This window comes from Triticum dicoccoides, chromosome 4B (assembly GCF_002162155.2).
Source record: "Triticum dicoccoides isolate Atlit2015 ecotype Zavitan chromosome 4B, WEW_v2.0, whole genome shotgun sequence".
Classification (NCBI taxonomy): Eukaryota; Viridiplantae; Streptophyta; class Magnoliopsida; order Poales; family Poaceae; genus Triticum; species Triticum dicoccoides.
This window is the reverse complement of record NC_041387.1, coordinates 570,496,509-570,522,302: the sequence shown is the minus strand read 5'-3', so window position 1 is coordinate 570,522,302 and position 25,794 is coordinate 570,496,509. Positions and strand designations below refer to the sequence as shown.

The 25,794-nt window shown below is 44.3% G+C and overlaps 1 long non-coding RNA gene across 1 annotated transcript; it reads right to left on the bottom strand.

Moving 5' to 3' along the window:
• Window positions 1-9,597: 9,597 nt before the first annotated feature.
• Window positions 9,598-10,549, bottom strand: LOC119293908. Its single transcript, XR_005143249.1, has 3 exons — window positions 10,513-10,549; window positions 10,318-10,390; window positions 9,598-9,958 (listed from the first exon to the last, which is right to left on the bottom strand). It is a non-coding gene; the product is annotated as an uncharacterized LOC119293908 (long non-coding RNA).
• Window positions 10,550-25,794: the final 15,245 nt, after the last annotated feature.

Below are 25,794 nucleotides of genomic sequence, written 5' to 3'. Positions count from 1 at the left end.
GGCCGAATTGGGACAAGCTTTGGTGTAAGCTTCTTGCAAACCGGAGCTTCCCTCAAGAAGGCTCGTGGTTCCGAGATGGAATGTGTCACCTCAGTGTGCGAAACAACATACGTACACTGCCTTCTCCCGCCTTAATTTTTTTACATAGGCAGATTGGACCAAATAGAAGTATCGTGCTAAATTTTGGAATTATTCCGGGTTCGTTTAGCCTTTTTTATACATTAATTGAGTTTCTGCACATTTAATGTGCATAATTCAAATTTGAAATACAAGCACAAGCTCTAGTGCACCAAAGTTGTTTGAAAAATCATATGTGTGTCCTTGAGTGAATTTCTAGGTCCATGCAAGAGATGGGAATGAAATTCAAACATCTGGGCGTCGTGGCTTGGCCGGAAAGATTGAGAAACTTTGTTTTTTGATTCCTGTAAATCCAAAACACGCCTGAAAATCATGAAACTTGGCATGGTGTGATGACATGGCACCAACATGTTGTGGTAATATTTCTGTCCGATTTGCGAAGGTGTCATTTTGAAAAAGTGTTGTCACGTTACTAATCGGAAACACATGTATTATTGAAACCGTGGGCGTTCTACTTACCAATTACGTGCCGCCACGCGTCACCTTTTTTTATTGGCTAGGAGGTGTCATGCGGGGTAGCTATTTGAGTACGGGCGGCGTGCGATCAGACCCCTGCGCATGCTTATCGGGAGGAGAGCCCTTTGACCGCTACCCACCGCGCACCTCCCTCCCAACGTCTCCATTAATGGCACCCGAGCACTTGTTCTACGACGTGGCTATATGTCTCACTGGTGGCAATCTCTCGACCCAGAACTCACGTTGGCCATGGCAGATGCAAGGGAACGATGATCAATGACTTGTTTGTTTTTGTGGATGAGGAGTTGAGGAGGAATGTGCACTCATCTTGGAGTTGTAGTATTTATAACCGATTAGTAATAATCTCCTAAGTGGGAAACCGTTCGGGTTTTGATCGGTGTGAACAGGTTTGCAATTGTGTATGTGACGGGACGCGGCCTCCCTGTTCTTCTAAAAAATGTGACGGGACGCATGCTCAAAATTTGCTGACGGTTATAAGTGCGGCACTATTCCCGGAAGGCGTAACGTGGGCACGTACGCCTTCTCCGTCGCGTACGTGGTGTTTGCACCATAGGGTGCACCGCAATATAGGCAATGTCAGCACACGTCTTGTTCCAACAACCGTGCGTGCTCGTTATTACCATCACGCACACTTCTTTTAATTAGAAAGTGTGTGTCCATCTAGCGCACAGACGTTGATCTATCTAACTGTTTCAGTTTGTTGTGGCTAATCGCAAACATTTCATCCATGTCAAGTGTATGCCATCAATCGCAGATACTTTGATCTAGTAGACCCGTTTTTGTTCTATTGCCTAATCGCAAACAGTTAATCCTTCTGAAGCGTATGCCCTCAATGACACACACCTTGATCTGGCTGACCGTTTCTTTTGTGTTGCCTAATCACAAACAGTTCATCTCAGTGAACTGTATGTTCTTTATCACACACGCCTTCATCAGACTGCCCATTTCTTTTGTTCCGCCTCATCGCAAACAGTTCATTGGACTGAACCGTATGCCCTGGATCGCACACGCAACTAAAATCTGAACCGTGTTTGATGGCTCCGCCATCGCAAACATTTTGCACCTTTTTTGACGGTTCTTTTACACCACCGTTTGCGATTATTGCATCGCACACAGTTTCGTCGTAGGGTCTCTGATCGTTGTGTCGCGTTAGCAGCATCCTGCAGTAGTGAAAGATTGTCCGGCCCTAAGCATCTGATCAATACTAGTCACACCGGTCGATGATTTCACGACACTGGTCCGGATGCCGAACAATGTTTGGCGGAAGAAAAGATCCGGACTGTATAGAGTAAAGAGGGAACTTGCCCTGCAAGCCGAAGATATGAATATACTGGCAGAGTATCCCCGGTGTCAGAGGCTAGTTCGGGGGCTACTGAGGTAGTCATGGACTAGGGGGTCCTCAGGGCATCGGTTCATGATGTGCGGGCCGAACTATTGGGCCGTAGCGAAGCATCATCCGGAGACCAATGGGGCCCTGGTGTGTCCTCCAAGGAAAGGCCCACATGATCTTTCCTTTGTTGTAAACCGACTTAATGTAACCCTAACCCTATTCGGTGTTTATATCAACCGAGGGTTTTAGTCATTAGAGTTAGACCTTCATCCCTCACCTTTACCATCTAGGGTTTTAGCTCATATAATCTTGAGGTAGATCAACCCTGTAATCATACCCATCAATATAATCAAGCAGGAGTAGGGTTTTACCTCTTCGAGACGGGCCGAACCTGGGTAAAACATCGTGTCCCTTGTCTCCTGTTCACCATCGATCCCAGATCCACAGCTCGGGACCCTCTACCCGAGATCCGCCGGTTTTGACACCAACACATGGCACTTCTAAAGATAGTACTACTCTTCATCGGTGTCAACGGTCACTACGTCGGAATTGTCTTTTATCGAGAAGGAACAAACACCAATAAGCAAGGGAACAATATACAAATCATGACAAATGCAACAATATGATGCATGATTATGACATGGCAACATCGTCTTGTTTGGGCTAATGCAATTAACAACAGATTTAAATGAAGTTGAATTGAACCCAAGGTTCAAAATCAAGCTCCTCATAAGGCATTCCAAATGCCATTCATTTAAATTGTCTTATCCGGCAACTTTAAGTGCTCAAACATGCATGCAAATGGTGCGGATGGGTGATTGGAATTTTCTGATCGTTTTTCGTACATAAATAATTTCAATATGAGTTATAGTTTAATTTCTATGGTTTTTTAAAGTTTAAGTTATTTTATGAATTTATAAAACCATTTCTGAAATATAAATACCAGAAAATCATAGATCGTGTCAACAATGCATCAGCATTGCGTCACCAGTCAAATATGACCAGTGGGGCCCACTGGTTAGTGACTTAGTTAACTGACAATGTTGATTAGTGATTTTAGTTAACTCAACAAAAGTCATTAGGGCGCCTGGGCCCACTTGTTAGTGACCCAAGGGTCATTAGCACAAACTAAACAGTGATTTGGCCAGCGTTTAGCCGCCGACAATGGCTAGAAGTGGTAGAGGTGCTCGGCATAGGAGGTGGGAGGGTCTTGTGTCCCAAGTGCGTCGCTCCTTCTCCCATGTTATATTCTTCCATGCCGGCGACCACATCATCACTTCACGGGTCTTATTGCCGTCGCTCATGGAGATGGCAGATGGAGTACGCGGTCGCTGGAAGGAAACAACAATGACTTGGATGACGGATGCCGCCGTAGTCTATGTTTATATGAATATCATCCAGTTTGCATGACTGTCGAGTTGGTAGAAACGCGCTTTGAAATGTATTCGGATATCATTGGATGACCGGCTTTCGCATTCGTGTTCCTGGACTGATTCCTGTACACGAACGGATGCGGTGTCCAGTTTGCAGGTCAGTGTTGGAGATTCGAAGCAAAGGTTAACTTTTAGAATCTGCCTGTAGCTTGCACTAGTAGGATTTGTAACTCTCTTTGTGCACTTCGCGGATCCTTTCATTTGGGAGGGTGTGACGGTCATGATTGTTGGACCAAATCGGCTCTTGTGCAGATGCGCTCCCACCGACCGGATCCCCTATGCTTCCATCTAGGGATGGCAATTTTGCCCATGGGTATGGGTACCCGCGGGTACCCTACCCAAAAACAATGGGCATGGGCAAGACTTGGAGAGATTTTGTAGCCATGGGTAGTGAGTATCCATATCCTCAAAATATATGGGTAGGGTATGGGTATGAAATCATGCCCATGGGTAACCGAATGGATACCCAAAAAAATGTAATATATGAAAATAACTCCTATGACATGTGGGGTCAACATCGAACTACTAAGGCCCACCCTAAAGTATTGTATTTTTTAAACCGGCCATAGCTCATATGCTCATAATCACCTGCTCGCCGTTCCTCCTACGTCCTATGTGACTTCGATAAGATGAAATCTTGACTTTGCTACTAGACTCATGTCCAACTCTCAATCTAGCGATCCCCCCATTCCTACCACCACCTCCCACGGCGTCGGGCTTCTACCAATCCGCACTCATACTCCCTTGATGCCTCCAACAGCCCACCCACCGTAAGAGAGCGTGTCAATGCTCTACATCCCACCCATTATCACTTGAATTTTAAACGCATTTCTCTACATTTTAAAAATGTGAATGCTATATATTGTACCCAGTGAATACCCCTATGGTATAGGATACCCGATGGTATGAGCATGGGTGTCAATTTATGCCCATGAGTATTGAAATGGGTGGGTATGGAAAATTTCTGTGGGTATGGGTTTGGGCAGAAGAAGGTTGTACCCGCCCATACCCATTGCCATCCCTACTTCCATCGGCCGGCAGCCACTTGGGGGCATACATGCGATGCGATTAAAGCATCTTCGAATCCGATTCTACCCCGCTGGAAATTCACTTCGAACCGGCACACGCTAACAGTTCAAACCGGACTCCTAGTGAAAATTCAATTCGAACCGGACAAACTATTCAGGTCAAGCTGACTGACTTCACATCTACATATATGTTTTTTATAATTCTACATATATGTATGTAATATATACGAAGAAATGAATACATACGATGATCGATACAATGTTCCTGTCGGGCGAGAGTGTTACCAAAGACGCGAGTCCGGACGAAGACGTGGTGACCGAGATCCTTCTGAGGCTGCCGTCCACCTCCTTGCTCCATTGCCGAGCCGTGTGCAAGGCGTGGCACCGCATCACCACCGACCCCTCGTTTCTTGCCGCCCATGCCGACCGGCGGCCCGCCGAGCTGCTCGTCGTATCAAGAGGAGAACCATCTATTCTAGACACCATCCCGCTGTCTCGCAAGTGTGGAATGGGAATAGAAATACCCTCTGGTATCAGTACATGCGATGCAGAGGGGAATCTCCGACCACACACCCATGTTAGTTAACTCAGGTGAAGCAACACATATTGGCAATAAGAATACCTTCTCTTTCAAACTAAGTTAGTTCAAAAGAGTAGATTTTTTAGAAATGATCGCGAGGGAATAGGTGCGGCCCGTCGCGGGTAGAACCAGTATGGAGCGCTGGCAGAAAAAGATTCGGCATCTGAGACAATTTTTGAGGGGTTGGGCCAGAGACGAGAGTGGGATTATAAACAAGAGAAGGATAGACTTACCCAGTTGATACTGACACTAGATTTGAAGGCGGAAACAACTCTACTGGATGCGACAGAGCAAGCTATTAAATCCGAAGCTGAGCTGAAACTGCGGGTTTTGCTTAGGGAAGAGGAGACAAAATGGGCCTTACGCACTAAAGTACTTAAAGTCGTCCAAGGGGATGATAACACTCAATTCTTTCATATGATTGCGAATGGAAAACATAGGAGAAAGAAAATTATCCAACTTGAGCAAGACGAGGTAACCGTGGTGGGTCATGAGAATCTCAAGTTACATATATCCAACTAATACAAACAACTCTTTGGGCCCCCGGTGGATAACGCGGTGACCATAGATGAGCAGGTAATCGAGGATATTCCTCAGCTAAGGTCAGATGAAAATGACATTCTATCTACACCTTTTACCAAGAAGGAGGTTTTTGACGCGATCGCTCAAATGAAACCCAATAAAGCTCCGGGACCGGATGGGTTCCCAGCAGAATTCTATAAGAAATGTTGGCATATTGTGAAAGATGATCTTATGCCTATGTTTCATGATTTCTTTTGTAGGCATCTGCAATTGTTCCACTTATATTTTGGTACAATAACACTGTTGCCAAAGAAAAAGGAAGCAATTCGCATCGAGCAATTCCGACCCATCTGTCTCTTGAATGTTAGTTTCAAGATATTTATGAAAGTAGCCACTAATAGGCTAACACGGATTGCTCATACAGTAGTGCAACCAAGTCAGACTGCCTTTATGCCTGGAAGACATATCCTAGAAGGGTTTTTTGTCTTACACGAAACTCTACATGAAATCCATTCGAAGAAACTTGATGGGGTGATATTCAAAGTAGATTTTGAGAAGGCATATGACAAGGTCAAATGGCCATTTTGGCAACAGGCCATGTGCATGAAGGGTTTTAATGGGGCATGGGGGACTCTGGTGTATTCCTTTGTCCAGAAAGGTAGTGTGGGCATAACGGTGAACGATGACATTGGTCATTATTTCCAAATGCATAAAGGCTTGAGACAAAGATATCCCATATCTCCGATTATGTTCAACATTGTGGCAGACATGTTGGATGTTCCAATAGGTCGGGCCAAGGAGAGAGGCTTCGTAGGTGGTCTTGTTCCCCATCTGGTGGATGGGGGCGCGTCTGTCTTACAATATGCGGACGACACTATCATCTTCATGGTGCATGACCTTGCAAAGGCGAGGAATATGAAATTGGTCTTATGTTTATTTGAACAGCTGGCGGGTCTTAAGATGAACTTTCACAAGAGTGAGTTGTTCTGCTTTGGTAGGGCCAAAGATGACCAAGACAGTTACAAGCAACTGTTCGGCTCTGAACTAGGATCGTTACCATTCAGTTATCTGGGCATTCCATTTCATCATAGGAAACTAACTAATAAGGAGTGGAAGTGTATCGAGGATCGTTTTGATAAGAAACTAAGCTGCTGGAAGGGTAAGCTTATGTCGTATGGAGGAAGGCAGGTATTGATCAATTCGGTGCTCACGAGTATGCCAATGTTCCTTCTTTCTTTCTTTGAGGTGCCTAAAGGGGTACGTAAGAGACTAGACTACTATCGATCCCCTTTTTTCTGGTTGTCTGACAAGGTTAAGACAAAGTACCGTCTGGCAAGATGGGATATTATTTGTCGACCGAAAGATCAGGGGGGTCTTGGGATCGAGAACCTTGATATTAAAAACAAATGTCTACTGAGAAAATGGTTGTATAGGTTAGCACTTGAACCCGAGGGTATGTGGGCTCAAATCCTAAGAAATAAATACTTGCACTCTAAAACTGTTGCTCAAGTGACCATAAGGCCTAATGATTCACCATTTTGGAAGGGTCTCATGAGAGTGAAAGAACCCTTCTTCCATTGGGTGAAATTCATTGTTGGGGACGAAACAACAACAAGGTTTTGGGAGGATACTTGGTTAGGCGACACACCGCTAGCTCTCCAGTATCCTTCCCTCTATCATATTGCTCAATGTAAATAAGATTACGTAGCAACAATCTTGCAGACGCTACCTTTGAATATCCAGTTTAGGAGGTCCCTGGTAGGGAAAAGATGGGCTTCCTGGTTACACCTAGTGAGGAGGTTGACGGATGTTCAACTCTCTAATCAAGGAGATACATTGAACTGTAAATTAAGGAGTAATGAAGTGTTCACGGTTAAATCGATGTACTCAGATCTCATTAACTCTGGCCCAATCCCAAGATCGTTACACATTTGGAAAGTTAAGGTTCCCTTGCGTATTAAAATCTTTATGTGGTTTGTTCACAAGAAAGTGATCCTCACCAAAGATAACCTGATAAAGCGGAGATGGGTAGGGAGTTCACGATGTTGCTTTTGTGTTCACGATGAAACAATTCAACACTTATTTCTTGATTGCCCTCTCGCGAAGTTACTTTGGCGGTCTGCCATATAGCATTTAATATTATGCCTCCGGTAAGCATACACACGTTGTTTGTGACGTGGCTAAATGGAGTGCCTCCTCATGATGCGTCAAGTATTCAAATCGGAATATGCGCATTTATTTGAGCTATATGGAACTGCATGAATGGTTTGATTTTTAACAGAGTAGCTACTATTAATTTCTTACAGGTTATCTTCAGGGCTACGGCATGGATCCGTACGTGGTCCTTACTCACTCCTATGGGCTCCAGGGAGCAGCTGGCTACTGGGTGCAACCGGTGGGAGATGGTAGCACATGTTATATTCAACCGGTTTGGATGGCGGTCGCATAATAGGATATGTCCTTAGTATCTTTTTGTCCAGCCGGTTGTGGCTTTGAGTTTATCTTGTTTTTTTGTTTTGGCTCCTTCCGTGAGCCGTACTTTGTAGACCAGACTATTTGCTTGTGTTGAACTTGTTTTAGTAAAGTGGTTGTATGCATCTCTCTGATGCAGAGGCCGGGATGACCTCCTTTTAAAAAAATCCTGCTGTCTTTGCAAGTCGACTTGACGAGGCGCCGGACCAACTCCACTGCCCCAAGCACTGTGAGGTTGGTGCCCTGATGGGTAGCTGCGACGGGCTCCTGTTGTTCCAGAAATCCCGCGAAAGTTTGTTCAGGTCCGATTTCTTCGTGTGCAACCCGGTGACCAAGCAGGGGGCTAGGTTGGACGTGAAGCCACCTTCTTGCCCCGACGTGGCCAGGCTGTGCGGCTTCACCGCCACGGCCCGTCCGGCGAGCACCGGCTTCTCGTTCTCGCCAGTAAACTAGAACCTGGCTTCCCGATACACTATGTTTACTCGCTCGCCGCCGCCGTCACCGCCAGCTCACAACTTCCTCGCTGTCTCAGACTAGTGGCCGATGGTGTAGTCGTAGACGAGTTCACCTATTACATCGACCACTGCGCCCACCACAGGGGCAAAATTCACTAGACGATCCATCCTCTGGCCGGAAGCACCGAGAAGATCCTGGCGTTCGACACGGTGTCCGAGGATTTCCGGCTGATATCGCGCCAACCGTGGCCGAGAGAGCACTACCGCAACGACGATCTCTGCCTCTTGGAGTTGGAAGGTAGGCTAGCCGTAACAGCCACTGAATTCCATGGAGATTCCACGGTGCTCGACGACTACGACGACGACTAGAGCTGGTCACACCGCGGTTCTCTCCACATTGGTGGACGGGCACCGGCGTCTCCAACGTTGTTTTCGTGGCAAGCTACACACATAATTTCAAGGCACTGTACCATCTTACCGAGAAGGGGATCGTAAAGCAGATAGAGTATATCAATGTCACATGGGGTTAGAGCATCTCCAGCCGCGCCCCCAGAAAGGCCTCCCCAGACGATATTTTTGCGCCGGCGTAGAAAAATCGGCCCAGTCGCATTCCCAGAAGCCCGATTTTTGCCGGCCTGGGCCGAAATTAGCGCCGGCGGACCCAAGCCGAACCAGACGCGCTGGGGGCGCTCGGGGGCGCCGGGGCGAGCGGTTTTTGCGAGAAAGAGCCGCGGGCCCACTACAAGAAATATGTCAACTTAAGACCACCACTATTGGTCACTGAAAGGTCACAAATTTCTATTTATGACCTTTTTGTGACCAAAAACAGAAGGTCAAAAGCTGGCCGTCGTAAACTGACTATAGCGACCTTTCTTCTGGAATGGTCAAAGACGTTTACGACCAAAATATTACTACTATGGCGTTTTGGTCACTAGCAACCTCCCCCAGGCCACGTAGGCATCCAGCGTGGCAAGCTGATGTGGCACAAGATTCAGCCCGGTCCAATTCAATTTTCTACATGGGCCGAGCCCAACAATTCGGCCTTTTCAATATATATTTATTTCTGTTAATTTTCACTAGCTACATGGGCTTGGCCCAGTAATTCGGCCTTTTAAATTTCTTTGCCTATCCCTTTTGACAGATTTTTTTGGTCTTGTTTTTTCTGGGCCATTTCTTTGCTGGGCCTCTCAAGTTTTCCCCTCAAAAATAATTGTTCAATATATCTTGGGCTGGGCCGAAATAATTGATCCAATCCAACTTCTTTTATTATGCCATTGACATTACAACACATCACACTACAAGTTATCTTGGGCCTAGCCCAGTTCCGATACATTTTCAAAGCAACATGAAATATTATAGGAGCCCAAAATATAGTTACATGCATTCATTCTAGCAGTACATATCTTTACATCCAACCAGTAAGTGCCAAACAGAACTATTCTACAACAAAGAAAAGAAAATAGATGACAAGACATCACAGAAGTTCCTATTGTCCTCCTCCTTCAACATTTGAAAACCTTCACCTGGGAGTGGATCAATCATGAGTGAGAAACAATACAGCAGCAAAACAATACAGAAACAATACGGTTGATTATTCAAAGAAATTAAACTAAGTGCAGGTCACCCAAAGCTGAATTTCTTGCAATCCAAACAACACAAACAGTAGGAAGATGGTTGCATAGATACAAATCCATGTGGTAGCAGCAAAATTGGCCAATCTGGACCGCATCTTCTCTGTTTGGTACTAACTAAAAAAACTGGACTTGTTCATACAAATCCCTCTTGAATTCCTTACACAGCCAGGATTTGCATCAAATATTCCTTAATTTAGCGGCATTTGTAAGAAGAGAAAGAGAGGGAGGGAGATGGGGATGCTACGTACCTTGTCCTGAAGTTCCAACGACCAGACCAGAGAGAAGTTGCTCCTCGTCTTCTTTCCTCAGCCCCAAATTTGCCTGCAATAACTACAATTCATTGCATCAACCAGTGATCTGATCTCACAAGCGATCTGATCTCACAAGCCCCACCCAGGTGGTGGACTGGTGGTAGTACAGCAGCTAGAAGGCTCATCGCTCACCGGTTGAAAAGCTCGACCCGGTACTCCATCTCCTTCTCCGCCATCCCGAACATCTGCATCGCACAACCACCACCATCAATTGACCTCAATCACAAGCTCGAAATCGAAGATGAAGGCATATACACAAAAAAATAACACGAAAATTCCAGAAAAAGGCGACTTGTAGCTGCCAGCAGCAACTTGAGAATGAATGATTGATATCCTGGAAGTTGTAAACTGGAAGCCAGAGAAGCTACTAGTCAGGTTAGTTTCCACAGGTTAATTAGTTTCTGCCTTAGTGTTTCTATTTCCTACAAATGACTGAGACCATGGTGTTTCAACCTTTTGTAGAACACTATTCTATAACAATATATATTGAGCATGCTACAGCAGAAGCTTGAATTTATGGTTTCTATACTTCTACATTATACATCCTCAGTAATATAGACCTTTTTGCTACATACTGTACACGGCAATAGGAGAAAAATTCTAATAAATTCATTACACGCTTGCCAATAAAAATGACAAGTTAACTACACACCAGGGAACATAAACTTGAGAGGTTGAGATCAAGGCCTATCAACTACATCATATATATGCATTAAAAAAGAAGGCCATATGGACAACCAATGCATCATAATTATCAGTTTTAAACACTACAGGACCAGAAAGTAGGTGCTACTTCAAGTTTTAGAACTCAACCATTCATCAGTAATAGTAGCAATTTAATCTTACTAAAGATAGGCACTACAGCCAGAACTTACACGCAAAGATCCTGGAATTTTATGCACAACACCAGCAGATTAGCTATATGAACACAATACCAGAATTTTATGCATCATCAATGAAGAAATCAAAATAGGATGCTTCGCTTTACTTGTGTGCGGAGGATAAGCAAAAGTAGCAGCACATGCTTTTCCTATTTGCTTTGCTTTCCTATTAGCATCTCCGGTTAATCAAACAGGATGCAGCAAGTGATTACATTAACCCCGATTCAAATATTTGAAGTACTGGACAATCATTTCATGCAGCCATTCATAAACATACTACTACAAGGGAATTACAACATTTATTTTAAGCATAATGTTTAAGTACGTAAACTTTCCTCAAGAGTCCCTACACACTACTACTCAACTACTATACGTGCGTAGTACTCTGTCAGTAAGCAGCAGAGGAGATTGAAACGTAAGGACCATGTGTGTGTGTGTATAAAACAGAGACAATAAACACTGAACATCACTAGTCACCCTACACACAGCAAGCTTCAGATGTTCAGAACACACACAATAAACACCGAACATCACTAGTCACCCTACACACAGCAAGCTTCATATTCATAGTTGGCATGCATCAATACAGGAATCTACAATGTTGGATAAGGTGATAACGAAAAACAGAAATAGTGGAGTTAGAAACATATGCAGCACAATGATGAAACAGAACAATAGATTTAATGTGTATATATTCTGGTGACTCTGCCAATTGTTACATGATACACTCGTGTGTGTATATTCTGATGAGCCATAACCATCTAGCCAACAACATGGACATAATACACATTCTGGACCTAAATCAACATTTTATATTTTGTTTATGAAAAAATGCTGCTGATATTATATGCCAACGGTATCTTTACCTACAAATTAGGCGGTGAGCTACATGAGGTAAAAAATGAGATAGCAAAACAAGCTTACTAGCTAGCTAGTACACTAGAATGTGACCATCCAACATGCACACACGCATCATGCAGGAACATGTATGAACATTTTTCTGTAAGGGGGACATCAAGACCCTGTTTTGGAAGGACAAAAGAGCTCTTGAACGAGTTCTTGTCATCAGGTGCTTCTTCACCATCAGGCTCATTTGTTGCTGCTCATCCTCCTACTCCATCTACATGAACAAGAGAAAATTAGTTGTTTGCATGGCATTCACTTAATAAAACAGCGGGTCAAGCTGAAAATCTATAATACAATGGAAAGATGCAGCAAATATGAGATTTCTGCATCATAGGATAACCTGATATTTCCATAAGTTACATTTGGAAGCTCAACTAGTAGTACGAGATTAATAAATGGCTCCAATGCCAGTCATTAGTCAGGCCATGCAATGAAAAGTATTCATCACTAACACATGTGTCGTGGTGAATGCATGCAGTCATGGCTGACTTGAAGTAGCTTCACAAAATACAAATACTAGCTAGGATGTGTAGAAATACTACTGTAGATTCACTATTAGCAGTACATGCAATCTAATATAGTTACAGTCGGACATTATCCTAGATGGAAGCCTTATATTACTGTAGAATTACAATTGCAGAGGAGGGATCAGAAATTACCCTCAAGGGCCCATGGAGATTGCCCCAGCAGCGACCTCAGAGAGGCCGGTGATGAGGACGAGGGACGAGCAGGCAGATCACCACCACCACCACCCTTGGGCGGCCGTGCGTTCACATCCTCTCACTGTGCCGCCGCACCAGGAGACATGGAGCTGAATGAGGAGTGCGACTGGATCTGGAAGGAGTGCTCCAATAAATCAAGGGGATGAAGGATCAAATCAAAGATTGAGGTCGCCGCTTATATCTTACTGACGATCCTGGCGCGGGCGTCGGGCTGGAGCCCGGAGCGCCAGTGGCCTCCGGCGATGGGGCGCCGGTGCGTTCGGGTCAACCCCGCCTCCGGCGGCCGCGATGGCGGGACCTGAGTCTTGGGTGGGGCGCCAGTTGGCGTCCATGCTCCCCCTCCCCTCGCCCCTCCGGCTCGTCCGCCATAGCCAACGAGTAGATCGGGGAGGAAGGTCGCTTGCTCGGGAGATCGATTGATGGTGGCGGCGCCTGAATGGCGACGGCTCGGCAACGGGACCAACGCGGGGGCGAGGGGAGGGCGAAGGTGGCTTGCCTTCCCTTTTCCGGCGTGGGGCATGCGGCGTGGTGGGAGACGGAGGCGAAGCGGTGAGCGTGCGAGGAACCCGGATCGGGGAGGTGCGAGGCCATGAGTAAAAGGAGGTGCGGCACCGAGGACGGGATGAGCGCAGCGGCCCTGCGGCGGAGGGCGCAGACTGAGGCCTCCGGGACGGGCGGAGGAAGAGCGGCGGACGTCCTCCAGGAGGCGAGGAGGAGCGGGTTACGCGCGAGCGCAGGCGGCGGGGTCGGATCTGAATCGGGAGGGATGGGATCGACGGGGTGGCGGCGGCCATGTGGGAGCGCGTGAGGTGGGTGGCGGATCTGGAGCGCTAGGGTTCGTGGGGTGAGAGGGTGAGGGAGTTTTCTTTTTTCTTTTTCTTTTTTTGAGACAAAGAGGGGGAGGGGGTGAGGGAGAAAGGGGTGCCGTCGGATCCGAGAGCATCCGACGGTGTTTGAGCACGATCCGCGTGACATGTTAATGGACCAATCAGAACCCAGTACACGTTATGACCTTCTAAATTGGTCGTAATTGACTAAAAATAAGGTGTTGAACCATATTTTTTTCAAAAAAAGGTGTTGAATCATATAAATAGTTTTATGATATGAGAAATTCAAAAAGAAACATTCTCATTGTGTCACCAAATGTGACATAGTTTTTAGGAAAACTAACAAACTTGGAATTGGAATAAGACAAATATCTTTTAAAAATTGTTATGAGAAATGAGTTTTTAGGGGGGGGAATCATTTTCTATTTTCGGAGTGCCAAAAATGTTTACAGCACCACTCCATTTTCCAAAACTATAAGACAACATTTTATGTACAGTTGACCAAATCTTTAGATGTAAAATGCTTTCGGTCCACCTCTCATCAAAAAGACAAATTGTGTTTCAAAAAAGCATCTACCTTGACATTCTTTTGTTTTTCTTCTACTTTTTCACATGAAAAATTCAAAGAAATGATCTTATATTGTGCACAATGGTGCATCTTGGAATGGCAAACAATGTTACCTAATAATGTTTTCATTTTCTTTGCAATTATTTTAAAAAAGTGTTCTCAGAAACGAGCTATCACGTATGGAGATCAATGGCTTTCAAGACAAATGATCAATCTTATGGCCACATTCATGGCATAGTTTGTTCAAATGATCTCATATTGTGCACAAGGGTGCATATTAGAATGGCAAACAATGTTGCCTAAGGAAGTTTTCATTTTCTTTGGACGAAAAAACCATTTTTCATTTTCCGAGTGCCCGAAAGGAGGTTTTTTTGTGAAGGAACTACCAAATAATTGTTGAAAAATTGGACCAAATCATTTTTCTAAAATACAAGGACATATTTAATGCACAATTGACCAAATGGTTGGGTGTAAAAAGTTTTGATCCACCTCTCGTGAAAAAGAAAAATTGCCGCCAATTCAGTTGGAAGTGGGTCAAATTTGAACTGTAGCTGCCTCATAGTTTGCTCTTTATTTTTTCCAAAAATCATTTCTAGGTACATAAGTATCTATTTAATCATAGAAACACCAAAAAAATTCCAAGATTCAACCACTAGCTAGGAACGGTCATTCCCGCCGTTTTGACCGCATTTTGAAACGGGCATAAAAAATTCAAAAAAAATCAAAAAATTGGAAAACCTTCGCATTGTGTCATTATATGTGGACAAGTTTCCAGGAAAAATAACAAACTTGTAATACGACAATTATTTTAAAAAAGTGTTCTCAGAAACGAGCTATCAAGTGTGGAGATCAATGGCTTTCAAGCCAAATGATCAATCTTATGGCCACATTCATGGCATAGTTTGTTCAAATGATCTCATATTGTGCACAAGGGTGCATATTAGAATGGCAAACAATGTTGCCTAAGGAAGTTTTCATTTTCTTTGGACGAAAAAACCATTTTTCATTTTCCGAGTGTCCGAAAGGAGGTTTTTTTGTGAAGGAACTACCAAATAATTGTTGCAAAATTGGACCAAATCATTTTTCTAAAATACTAGGACATATTTAATGCACAATTGACCAAATGGTTGGGTGTAAAAAGTTTTGATCCACCTCTCGTGAACAAGACAAATTGCCGCCGATTCAGTTGGAAGCGGGTCAAATTTGAACTGCAGCTGCCTCAAAGTTTGCTACTTATTTTTTCCAAAAATCATTTGTAGGTACATAAGTATCTATTTAATCTAGAAACACCAAAAAAATTCCAAGATTCAACCACTAGCTAGGAACGGTCATTCCCGCCGTTTTGACCGCATTTTGAAACGGGCATAAAAAATTCAAAAAAAATCAAAAAATTGGAAAACCTTCGCATTGTGTCATTATATGTGGACAAGTTTCCAGGAAAAATAACAAACTTGTAATACGGCAATTATTTTAAAAAAGTGTTCTCAGAAACGAGCTATCAAGTGTGGAGATCAATGGCTTTCAAGCCAAATGATCAATCTTATGGCCACATTCATGGCATAGTTTGTTCAAATGATCTCATATTGTGCACAAGGGTGCATATTAGAATGGGAAACAATGTTTCCTAAGGAAGTTTTCATTTTCGTTGGACGAAAAAACCATTTTTCATTTTCCGAGTGCCCGAAATGAGGTTTTTTTGTGAAGGAACTACCAAATAATTGTTGCAAAATTGGACCAAATCATTTTTCTAAAATACTAGGCCATATAGAATGCACAATTGACCAAATGGTTGGGTGTAAAAAGTTTTGATCCACCTCTCGTGAAAAAGACAAATTGCCGCCGATTCAGTTGGAAGCGGGTCAAATTTGAACTGCAGCTGCCTCATAGTTTGCTATTTATTTTTTCCAAAAATCATTTCTAGTTACATAAGTATCTATTTAATAATATAAACACCAAAAAAATTCCAAGATTCAACCACTAGCTAGGAACGGTCAAGCCCGCCGTTTTGACTGCATTTTGAAACGGGCATAAAAAATTCAAAAAAAAATCAAAAAATTGGAAAACCTTCGCATTGCGTCATTATATGTGACCAAGTTTCCAGGAAAAATAATAAACTTGTAATACGGTAATTATTTTAAAAAAGTGTTCTCAGAAATGAGCTATCAAGTGTGAAGATTCATGGCTTTCAAGCCAAATGATCAATCTTATGGCCACATTCGTGGCATAGTTTGTTCAAAGGATCTCATATTGTGCACAAGGGTGCATATTGGAATAGCAAACAATGTTGCCTAAGGAAGTTTTCATTTTCGTTGGACGAAAAAACCATTTTCCATTTTTCGAGTGCCCAAAAGGAGGTTTTTTTGTGAAGGAACTACCAAATAATTGTTGCAAAATTGGACCAAATCATTTTTATAAAATACTAGGCCATATTTAATGCACAATTGACAAAATGGTCTGGTGTAAAAAATTTTGATCCACCTCTCGTGAAAAAGACAAATTTCTGCCGATTCAGTTGGAAGCGGGTCAAATTTGAACTGCAGCTGCCTCATAGTTTGCTATTTATTTTTTCCAAAAATCATTTCTAGTTACATAAGGGCCTATTTAATCATAAATACATGGTTTGGTGGAGATACGTCGAGGTTTGGGCGGTGGCCGAGGGCCCCAACTCTAGAGCGCGTAAACTCGCATGCCCGCCGCGTGGTCACCGCGTGACCGTGGCGTTGCCATGTGTTCTGGGCAGCCAAGGCATGTCTAGTGGGTTGGGCACTCCCCAGGTTGGTGCTAGGAAGAAAATTACAACATAAGATTCTCACGAGGAGACCAATCGATGCTCAAACATGAATTAGCAGCCAAGTGTTAGATTAGCGGTACGGGAAATGTACATGGCTAATGGGCGTGAGTTTTGGCTGAGGATGATCAGTTACTAAGAAGACCATTTTCACAAATTTTCAGCTCAAAAGGAGGAGCCTAGGTGGTACTTGCTTTGCAAACCACCACACTGGACATAAATACGAATGTTGAAGCTCGGCTCAAAATAATGAATGAATTGAGCTGGCATTTGGTGGAGGATGGTTATTTGGGCATAGGAAAGCACTATAGAAAATGGATACTATTTGGACATGCCAAAGTGGCACTTCCTGCACAAACTGTTACTCTGAACAGAATAGGAAAATGAATATTTTTGAATTATTTTCGAACTAGGCAAGGAAGGTTTTTACATATTTGACGAAGATATGACCCAAAGAATTTATGAGATATTTTTGGGAATTTTGGGAATGACAGAAATATAGGTTGCTTCACAACCTAGGGCAAAAACTGCCACATGGACATGACACATAGGCAAAACTGATGAGGTGGCGCCTAGTCATAGCAACCCACCACAATTTACAAGGCTATGACCATCTATATTGGTCGTTAACAACTAGAAATAAGGCAGCAGACTAGCGCTGTTAGCTTTATGACCATTTCATGTAAGGAAATTATGACCTTTCTGACCAAAATGTTCGCAATGGTTTAGGGTTTGGAGCCCCTCGAACAGCTTTTGACCAATTGGTCTCAAATGGTCATAAATCTATGACCAATTCTTCCAGGGTCACTGACAAAAGGTCATAAGTTGACATATTTCTTGTAGTGGCCCGCCGCGTCAGCGACACCGCGCGTCGTCTTTCGCCAACGCCTCGGTTTCCCGCGGGGAATCAATGGCAAGGCTGCCACCGGTCAGCCTTACCAGTGATTCCTCACGGGCGCCGCATCACGGGGCAGCGCGCCGACGCCTCCCCTCCCTCGCACGCGTAGGCACGGGCGTGGCGCCGCTATATAAGCCGGTGGCCTCCCTCGCCTCTGGCCACACCGGCCCGCCCTAGCCGCGGCGCTCTACCTCTCCCGAGAGCCGCCGCCGAGCCCACCTTCTCCCGCGCGCCGCTGTCGAGCCCTCCCTCTCCCTTCCTCCCTCTCCCGATGGCCGAGCGTTTCCCCAGAGATGAGGCGGCGGCCAACGGATTCGGCCGCCGCTCGTTCCGCGAACATGAGTCTTGGCTCCTGTTCCAGGCGAACATCCCGACGCCACCGGACATGCGCGCCGGGCCGACGGGGTGGAGACTCAGCAATGGGGGAGTGCCCATTCCCCCGTTGCCCGACGCCGTGGCGAAACCCTCGTACTTCGCCGACGAGGTCGAGGTCGTGCGCGCCTCCCTCACCGACGACCAGCTCGCCCTTCCCGAGTACGCCTCTGACAATCAAGCGGCATGGACGGCGTACTTCCAGTGACGGTAGCAGCAGAGGATGGCGTCCACCAACGACGCGCCAGTGGTGGCCGGCCTGAAGAACAGCGAGGGATGCCACCTGTGCTGGGGTGTCCTCGGCCGCACCCTCGAGGGCGTTCTGACGTACCTCGAGGGCGGCAACGACACGCGGTTGGCATACCCCCCGGCGAGGGAGGCCGCCACGGCCACGGCTCACCGCCGACGCGACGGGCAATGGTTGCCCAGGAGGTTCGACGCCTCCTCCTCTTCCTCCTCATCACGCTCTTCTTCGCACTCCTCCCACTCTCCGGCGCTGCTCGGCGTCAAGGCTGAGCCCGCGGCGGAGACGCTGCTCGGCCGGTGCACTCGCAGCGCCGGCTTCGTCATCAACGAGGGCGGCCAGCGCGCCCCCTCGTCGGCTCATTCGTGCTTCGTCAAGCCCAAAACGGAGCCGGGGCTCGCGTCGGTGCAAACGGAGCCGGGCCTCCCCACGGTGAAGACGGAGCACAGCGGCGACGTCGAGCTCAACAATGACGCGAGCCTGGAATGGGCGCGCACGGACTCCCTGAAGATGGCGAGGGAGCGTCAGTGCGCCGCCCTGCGGCGATCCGCGCAGTGCCGCTGGGGCCGCGACGAAGGAGGAGTCGTCGTCATCAAGGACAGCAACGACGACGATGCGCCGCCGCCACCAGTCCACGTAGGCGACGCCGATCAGGGGTCTACCAGGGACGGCCACGTCAAGGGGGAGAAGCCCGACGACGACGACTGCAGCGACGACGACGACTACTCCACGTTCAGCCAATTTCTTTTTTAATTAGATATATTATGTAATAAAAATCCGCCACTATTATGTAATATATGCCCAACTTCGCCGAACTTTGAACTTTGCTATATTTTTTTATTTTTTTGAACGCGCCTGGGGACGGCCCTGGGGACCGGCGGCTGGGGACCAACTCGCCCCCAGGCCGATTTTTTGCACCGGCTCACCCCCAGGCGGCGATTTTAGGCGCCCCCTGGGGGGCCAACGGCTGGAGATGCTCTTACTGCTACCTCTTCAAGGATAGCCTTGTGCCGCACTCCTTCTTGAATCCTTATTAAGTTTCCACGTGAAATTCACGCGACGAACCGGTGTACTCAACTCACATGGATGTAATTTACCTTCAATTATCATGCATACTCTTCCAGTATATAGGGGATCAGGTACTAGTACATATCAATGAGGTACACTTTCGTATCTCCTCGTAGTACATTGGAATCTTTTCATCTTCATTTGTATTACCTACGTCTGTTTGTGTACATTTTTCTTTCACTTTTCGGAACACAAATCTACACTGTTTTTTTCTAGGGAAAGCCTTCATGGCGGTTTTATTCATTATGCAAAACACTTGCATCATTTAATAAGACAACCACAAGAAAATTAGGAGGATCCTCTTGCCACACAAGAGGGCTAAGCTCCGACTTATTAGCTAAAACATGTGCCGCCATATTGGCTTTCCTAGGACAAAACTCAAACGAAAATCACTAACTTGTGACAAAGGAAGAAACAATCATCATACATCGTTGTCACAGGCCCAACAGAATGACCACCATGTTTCATAATCTCGATGACTTCTGTGCAATCGAAGTTCACTACAATGCTGTTGCACCCCATAGTGTTTCCCAATGAAAGGCTGTCCATCAAACAATCACCTCTGTCGGTGTTGTGTCATTAACAACATCCAAAGATCGGTTGGAAGCAGCCACAAAGTAGCCCCGATCATCCGTGAGAGCTCCGCCGGCTCAACTAGATTTGTTATTAACATCAAAAGTAGCATCTACATTGAGCTTTACATAATGTTCCTTCGGTCGAGTCCATCCGGGTCAAGCAACAGGAGCACTATTTTTCTTTTTCGCCCTTGAGAAGTTTGTAACCAGCAGATTACTTCCTTGGGTGATCCGAAAATGAAGCAGAAAGGATTCTTGCCTTTTTCCCTAGAGGTGGCCCTGAGTTATCGAACCCATGGGAGGAGGACCCCCATGAAGCTAGGGTCTCAAGTAAGCTTTTGTTAAAAAATAATTCCAGCTTTTGGCCGGACAAAATCAAACAACTGAAAGAGAACACTTATAATAAAATAGGCATGTGTATGAGGTCTAAATGCCTACAACTATATACTTATGTCGGGATCAGACATAATATTAATTTGTGCGCTGAAAGTCATCCATCGAGATGTGATTATTATGAACTAAAGTGGGGGATGTGTTTAAATTACGTCTTGATCGGCACGCGTCCTGCATCAAGAGTTAATTGTCCAGCCGAAGGCCCTATCCGTCTTGTGGGGTTTACTCGATAATTAAGATTGCAATAATCAGACAAGAGCTTTGCACATTAAATGACTACACCTATTGAATCCTCAGAGATAGGATCCATGTTACCGTACTAAACGTTTTTGTCACTAGTGGTCAGAATAACACTTCACGTTCTCTCTGCCCTTAGCCTCTCTGTGGCTTGCTCTCCATGATCCTGGGTACCTGGAGGGATGGAGAATGTGAAAGAGACGAGAAACATCTACAGAACAATTTTATTTCACACATATGGGACGTTAATTCAAAGGAACTTCCATTGATCCCCATAGCAAATATATCGGGTTTTAAAGCTCTTGCCTCAACCCATATCTTACCAAACTACTCACACATGAAGATCAAATCACACGAAGAACACATCACGAGGGTAGATTAATTGATAATATGTCTTACAGTGGATGTCATGTGTGATTCACGATTACAAGTATGATCTAGTGGAGGATGTGGTGATGAGATGGTGGATATGGAGATGGGAAATAGCGGCGACTAGGGTTGATGAAGATAGCTCTATTTTGGCTCCACTCACGGTTGCTCTATTGACATTTCGGCCTCGACACTTTATAGAAGTTGTTCAGGTGGACGAGGAGCCTCGGTTTTCACATCATATGACCGCTCATACGAGCACTCGCAGTCGTACGGAACGCCATCTTTTGTACTGCTTCTTCTGGTGCGCCTCCTCTTGACTTCTTATATCTCCTCCTTTACTCCTTTTCATGTTCTCACTTGATTTCACCCATATATATCCCATTTCCCGTAGAAACAAAATAAAGAGATGATTTATGTGAAGCCTCCGATTCAATCGTACACTAATCATACACGCAAATGTGTACGATCAAGATCAAGAACTCATGGGAAGATACCACAACACAACTCTAGACACAAATTAAAGTCATACAAGCTGTATATTACAAGCCAGGGTCCTCGAGGGCTCAAATACATAAGCTCGGATACAAATGAGTCAGTGGAAGCAAAAATATCTAAGTACAAACATAAGTTAAACAAGTCTACCTTAAGAAGGCTAGCACAAAAGCAACATCGGTGATCGAAAAGGCAAGGCCTCCTCCATGGGAGCCTCCTACTATTCCTGGTCGTCGGCGGTGGCATATGACTTCTGGGATCCGTCATCTGATCGCATCAACCGGGTATAGGGGGAAAAGAAGTAGCAAAGCAACCGTAAGTACTTATCCAAAGTACTCGCAAGCACTACTAGGGAAAAGCCTAGCAGCAGCGCGGGTTTTAGGCTTATCAGCAGCGTGGGTACCCGCGCTACCAATAAGGCGCTACATCTAATAGTTAGTAATAGCGTGGGTTGAACCCGTGCTACTACTAACAAAGTTAGTAGTAGCATGTGCCACCCATGCTACTGCTATTTAGTACCCGCGCCACTACTAACAAAATAGTAACAGCGTGTCCATACTACCAACGCTACTAGTATCCTAAATACTAGTAGCGTGCAGCCTTTTCCCACGCCACTACTAACTAATTTATAATTAAAAAAATAAAATCGACCAATTCCATTTTATGCATACAGTTCCCAGTAAACACAACAATAGTGAGCACTGATGGGCTCCTATTTCATGGTTAACCAGAAACCGAAGGAAATAAATCAGCCAAAAAACCTCATTATGCATTGCAACTCACAAATGACCACTTCAAAGAACATGCAAGTATCTATGTAATTAACAATTGCAAACATAAGTTTCTTTTTACTACAGTTGTTGTATGTACTATCACAAGTTCCTCATTCTGTTCTCACTCAATTATAAGAAAAATGAAAAGAAAAGATAGAGATAATCTGCCGCAATTGCACTTCGGTGTCATGGATTCAATATGCCGCTTCAACATCTCATTATCCGGCAGCACTCTGTCGCTATCTTCTACCTATGAATAAAAATAGACCTTGTCAGAGAAGCAAATGTGAAACCTTATTACAACATGTATGCTAAGTCGCTAACCCATAGAGACAGCTAGAACAAATGTGGAAACTTTCCATGTTGCCGAGTAAGTATATTAACTAGACAAAGTTAGATGACAGTGAAGCTTAAAGCTGCAGTAAGAAATATTAGATATACACATTTTGAAAATCAACCTCAGAAGTGGATACTCTAGTAGACCTGCAAGAGCAGATATGGTAGTACCCAAAATCCTATAAAGATTCGAGGTTAAAGATTATAAATCCAATTTATCATTAGCATAAAAATATTAGTTCCATGAAGAAGTTTGTCAAGAGATATTTTCTAGTGTTTCTAAGACAGTGACTGAAACATAATGAAAGAAAACACGTTTCTGCATTTTAATTAGGAGGAGCTTTAGTTCTAAAATACAGGAACTATGACTGAATGATCATATATACTATTAGAAAAACAGACCAAAATCCCCGCAGAACAAAACAGACCAAAAAAATTAACTTCCTACTTACAGTGGCAAGAAAATCTTATATGAATGTCTTATAATAAATAATTCTAACCATGAAGTCTTCTTCCATATAACAAAGGAGTGACGAAACCAAAAAACCTGTAATTCAAGTACGACATGCAGTTAGTTAATTATTTGCATGTCAACAGTTCTAACGTCTAGCTATAGATCTTCAAAGTAAAGATTGTGAACACTATTAGACATGATTATATCACTTAGACCAAATAGAAAATAATTCAATATGTTGTATATCCATTAAACGAAGTTCAATCTATCTTCTGATTATTAGTGTTTCAGTTAGGTGATTAGTCCTTCTACGGCCGCAGGTTAATAGGTGAGCCATGACTTTTTACAGTAAAAAATGCAAAGGAAATAACAAGTTAGTATTTTTCCAAATCTAATTATACGGCCACGTTGATCATACCTTACTAATTCTGGTCGGACACTAGTAACACAAGAAAAACTCCCATGCTTTATCGGTGCACATTCATAATTTGATAGTGTGATCATTTGAGATCACTAAATCATCTTCTATACGACGTAGGCCAGTAACATTTACATCAGCTTGAAACAGAGACACCAAAAAAGGAGGAAGTATCAGGCACACATTTACCTTGTCAGAAATCAATCTGAACATTTTCCTTATCAATGCCAAGTTCCTGCCCACCAAACTGGTTGCATGGGAAAGCAAAGATCTCAAAACCTGTAGTCCCATAAAATTGTTAGCATAACATATCGTAACTCAAATTATCATCAGCCTATATGTACTTACATCTTTATAAATAAATCGTTCTGTTTATGAGTGCAAGCATATTTGATTATTATTGTACTATTATTGCATCTATGCTTAATTGGGAGCATACAACTGTTTAAGTTCTTGCATACTATTCTTAATTGTGGGGTCATATTGTTCTGAACCTTTTATTATGTCCATCACATGCAGGTTTGAAGGTCCTGTGAACGTGCTGTGATTTTGGACAGAAGGAAGGAAGGAAGAATACAGGGAACTTGGGAGTCACAACTCTTTAGGAACATCCATCTTGGCAGTGCTAGTACAGGAAAATGGCAGCTACTGAACATGCGTGTAGTGCACAAAGGGATAGTAAATACAGTTGAGTCTATTAAGCCCTCCACTGTAGTAAGGCAGCCATCTCCATCCTCCTCTGAAACCACTTGACAAGGTCCAATGCTCTGTCACTGTAATCCCTCTTCTTCTGTAAATTGGTTTACAAGAACTCCTATCACTGTAAAAAAATTGCAACAGCAAACATATACTACAAGGACATATCCACGACGCGCTTAACACTAGAGAGAGATGCTACAGCCAAACAAATCATCACCAAACACATATCATCCAGTCCAGGACTTGCTCACTGCTATTTTGCTTGCAGATTCTGCCTTCAGGTTATAGTAACCAACTGAAAATAATACTACATAGAAATCACAAGTAGTCTTTAGCCTACGTGCAAATACAAATACTTGGTTCTCTCAACCGCATAAAAGTGCAAATACAAATCACAATACAAACTATCCGCAGATAATGCACAATGCATGACACTCTTCTTTCCCGATCAAACTTTTGATTCATATGGGATCCCTATAAGCAGCACATTGGCTCATTGCGACAAGAAAAAAATTCAGAAGTGTGGTAGGGGTATCAGTAATTTTAGGAGGAAATTATTGGCACTTAATTGAGGAAACTGAGCATGCACGTGGTGTTTCTTGGACTTACTAATTTTCTATCTTGAGTTGGACTTCAAGATGTTTTTATTTTCTTTGAGAAACAGATTGAGACATTGACTATCAGCATTGTGCGTGTTAATTCAAAATGATCCGGTCTCCGGATATCCATTATGTCACTTTTCGAACACTTTGTGGTGTCAGGTTGGTTACATGCTGGAAGGAAGCATCAAACTTGTTGTTTATTAATATATATATATGCAAAAACGGGTAGCAATTAGCCTAATCAGTGTCTATTGGGACATTAATCCCTGCATAAAAGTGCAGTAGTTTTCTTTAGTGGAATCCTTGTGACATTCCAGTCCTGGTCTCCAATGTGACCAACCAACCAGAGATCTAAATAGTGCAGCATCTACGTACAGAACATGAATAAACTTGATCGATTGCCTTGGGCAAGATAGAGATCTGTGAAGAGGGAGGAAGGAGAGGAGAGGAGAGGAGGGCATACCTCGGCTAGGAGTTGCTGCTGTGGGAGGCGCAGGTGGAGCCGTCGTGTACCTCGCCGGCTCCAACATCCATGCGTGGCGTCGGCCCACAGGAGGGAGGCGTCGGCGGTCTCTTGTGACCTGCGTTGCGTGAGGAATTCGGCCAAATTGAATCAGAAAATGGCAATTCAAATTGAATCGAACAACATCCGGGATCTGGCCAAAATCGTGACCAACACACACACACACACACACATGAATGGAAGGTAGGGGGAGAGACCTCCATGGCGTCAGTCGGAGCACCATCTCTATCTCTCTCTCTCACGCGGGCATACTTAGGAAGACATAC